Source organism: Heliconius melpomene, chromosome 20 (assembly GCF_056956725.1).
Source record: "Heliconius melpomene rosina isolate 202511_hmr_F chromosome 20, ASM5695672v1, whole genome shotgun sequence".
Classification (NCBI taxonomy): Eukaryota; Metazoa; Arthropoda; class Insecta; order Lepidoptera; family Nymphalidae; genus Heliconius; species Heliconius melpomene.
The window spans coordinates 12,228,753-12,233,022 of record NC_140408.1 but is presented as its reverse complement, the minus strand read 5'-3'; positions in this window follow the sequence as shown (position 1 = coordinate 12,233,022).

Below are 4,270 nucleotides of genomic sequence, written 5' to 3'. Positions count from 1 at the left end.
ACACATGAAATCATTGACAGTCTGTTAAAATATGTCAACAGTATGTCAAAATAAAACAATAATTTGTGTAATATAGCCTAAGAATACATAGACTAAGGGGCGGCTGTCAAAATCAAAAATAGTAATTTATACATAGCACGACATTTTGACAACCGCCCCCCGTAGTATTTAGTATTTATTATAGTACGAGTGATATAATAGTGTTTTTGATACCAAATAAATAATATTTATTGTAAAATATAATTATGTGCCAGTAGACATTTTGGTGATAATTTAAGTTAATATGTGTATATAAATGTAAATACTTGTGTTTGTTCATTGTAAATTTTAATTTCAATTGTATTCAATATAAGAAAACGTTATAAAATCGTGAAAGTATAAAACGAAAAATGAATATGTAGCTTTCGACACTAAGTACTATAGAATTTGGTCTCAGCTGAGAAAATTATATGGACGTAAGTCTGGACCTCTGAAGAGTTTCATTGTTCTGGTTTCAGCTTCTTCATCAGATCAACTCGATGATTGTTTTGTCACTTAAGATACGTAACTGCCAATTGTCTTAGATTTTGATATAAGTTCTAAATGTTCACAATATAATTTTTGTTTTTTTTTCTGCATTTATTTGTTTACATTTTTCGTTTCATGTGTTCCCAAAACATTTCTGTATAAATTGCCTTGTGTTGTATCGCTGAGGTCTTTGTTAAATTTTTATTTAAAACAATGTATTAATTTAATATCGTTAAAATTATTTTTTGTGTACATTATACCTTAACAATTAATAACAATATTGTAAAATATTGACTTCTTTCTCCTTTCTCTGCTTTTATCAATATAAGACCATAGCGCAGTGGGTTCGATTCCCACTCGAAGGAACGAGTTATTTTCATTTCTCGATCTAGTAACAAGACAAAAGGCTAATTTAATATCTGCCTACCCCGCTATGTGCGGGATAAGGCGTGAAACTAAAGAATAATACAAACAATGTATCGTCCACGCGTAAAATTGGTCACCGTTGGTTCAAAAACAGGTTAAAAGATATGTAAATATATGTAAAATAAATATAATTATAATAAATAAAATGACTTTAAGACGACATGGTTTTTTATTATTTATATTTTACTTGTAGCTCATAAATTATTTATAGTTAAGGGTTAGACTGGCACTTGGATATGGATTCTCATTTGGAGAAATGATTTAGGTACTTTAATTCATTCTCTAGAGAAGATGACACAGCGCAGCGTGAAACTCTGCAACTTAATATACAATGTCTCAAAAATTGGGCGCTACGAGGTGCACAGATTGTCTTAATATTGAAATTTAATTTGCCTACTTTACTATATACAGGATACAACCCCTAAATAAATAAAATATATCTGATACATTAACGTAGTGGCGGAACTTAACGCCGCGCCTTGGGTCTTTAACAAAGCGAGAATCAAACTCTCAGTCGTTGCCTCTACAGTCGTACGTTCGTGCCGCTGTGCCACTATGGCCCCAAATACAAACGTGTATGTGTTGAACTTCTTTAATTGTAAAAATAAATTTTACGCAAACACCGACAATACCTTTAAAGAACGCGATGGTTGTGAGTTCGATTCTCACGAAGGGGAATTAATAAGATCAGGTGCGGCGTTGAAATTCTCAATTCGATGGAAAACGAATAACTGAGTGCTAACTTCTAAGCGTGAAAAAGCGTGAAAAAAAAATCTTCGCCTTAACTAATACTAATATGAAACACAGAAGCCGCCTCTGACCTAATGTAGTCAAGAGCTCACAAAATTAACCCGAGGCCTCTATTGTCCCCGAGGCATGTACAAATACATACATACACACATTCCATATCTCATAAATAATGAAACTATTTTAAACGGACAATTGACATAGTAATTTCATATTGTCATCTGACTGTAAATAAGATAGTTGTGAGTTCGATTCACATTCGGGGGAATGATTGTTTTTGTTTTCTCGCTCAGCCTTGAAACTTACTTGAAACATCATCATGGCATAACTCAAGGCAGTAGGTGCAATCCTCATTCTTTCTCAATCCCGTAAGGATATTTAAACTACTTTCATTGTGGGACACACCGCGAGAATAAATGTGGCGTTAAGATCCGACAATTAAGCAATATCTCTAAATAGAATGGAGTGTCTGAGCACTGGGTTCAATCTAACATGGTGGTATCTACACATTTTCCAGGCCAGGCTCGGCATCTAGTGGTTTACATGGCTTAATGACAATGTGGCACATTAGAGTAAGTTAAAAAAAATACATTTCCATCCTAATTTCAGGCCAGTCGTGGCGTAGGAGTTCAGGCATGTGACTGTAAAAGTGATAGGGGGTTCGATTTCCACTCAAGGAAATGAAATATTTAAGATAACATAACCTCGCTCTAGTAACGAGTCAAAGCGCGGCGTTATAAAGCATAACGTCTTCAGAATTCGGTGGAAAGTAGGGAACGGAACAAATGAAAACGTACTATCTTAACGTTATGTTCCCAGGATACCTCTGCCTATCCTGCTTTGTGCGGGATACAGGGAATATAATAGTATTACAATAAAAAAAGGCCAGATGTCAAAAGAATTCTATACGATCTTCTTACATATTAAGTCCGAGAGTCCGAAATACCAAAAAAATCCTGATCCCAATGTCATTTAACTAACTCAATTCAGAAATCGAATTCACATACCTTTCGTACAAAAAAATGTTACAAACGAGGAAGCTAGGACACGGGAGGTCCACAATTACAATCGAAATCGATCTAGTTAGTTCATTTTTTACTGTATGGCGTAAAGGAGAATATTAGTGATGGAATACTTAATTCGATACATCTAGTTGAGGGTTAGGGGGTGAAATTAATATACATGAATTGGTAATTTGAGTGTAGAATTTTTTTATTATACTAATACTAGACTGTAAGGCGATGGTTGTTAGTTCGAGTCTCATACGAGGGCAATGAATTGTCTTTTCTTCCTTCCTCAATTCGGGCAACAAGACAAAGTGCAATTTCTTGCGAAATCGGCCAGAAAATAAGAATTCAACATAATTAAAATTTAAATATAATATTACATACTATATTTAAATAGTAGTAGTAATATAGTCTTTACACTAGGTTTCCTCCTGCATATACTTAATATATGTAGAATATCATTGTATCTATTTTCATATCAATTTTAAGTTTTGTACTGCGAAATAGACTAGAGAATACTGTAAGTAAAGCGAAAGTAAGACACTTCGTCATCAGTTTTCCACCCTAAAGCCCTATTTCCAAGCCGAACCGGGCAGTCCATTAAGGACGTTGGACTCGCAAGTGTGAACTGCGGACCTGCATATCAATCAGTATGAAGGAAAGAATAGAGAGAGCAGAGAGAGAGAGATGAAATCAACTCGCTCATTTCTATGCAAAACTCTATGCTGGTGGAAATGTAAACCTCTTTTATTTATGAGGGGCCCGTTCCGCCCAAGCAATACCCACTAATTTCTATTTCGCACTGGATGCCGGGCTTAATTCGAGATATTGCTTACCCAACGCCGCCTTTTATCTTTTAGAACACTCTGCGTGTAATTATAACAATTATTCCCCCGAACGACAATCGAACCCATAACCGTCGCGTTTATCACAACGACACGACGGTCTCACAATTTTTTGTACCAGAACATTCTTTAGCCAATTAAAACATATTAATTAGTTGAATACAACTTTTTAAAACTCATTTTTTTTTGTTTGCAAAATAAAAATTTCTATAGAAATAATCCCATAACGGCCAATAAAGGAAATTTTTGAATGGTGGTTTAGTACAAAGGACTCTACGTGGGATTTTCGACTCTATTTATTAGTGATGTGACCGTCTATTCTTTTTTTTCTTTTGAGTGACGTTTATTTTTAAATAGCAACCCTTGAATAATGAACGTAAGAATGACTGGCTTATATTGAATGATTGAAGGTATTTTGAATGATTTACAACTATATTACTAGTACAAGTAAGGTTCAAAATGGTAATTAAAAATTAAAGGCATAAATTCTTAGTTCATTAATTGAAAATGAGCTCGATTTACTTTTTATAAAGTTGAAATTGCGTTAAGAATTTTAGTTTTGGGGAAAAATAAAAATTTTTGTGTGACGGTGCTTGAAGCAAACGAATTTAAGTATGGTTGTTTTATATGATGTATAGAAAAAGTCGTTTCGAACACGCTTATAAGATTATAAGGAACGGTGTTAAGTTGTGTAAATATTATACAATCGGTTAAATCATCTAAAACATATATCAGGGG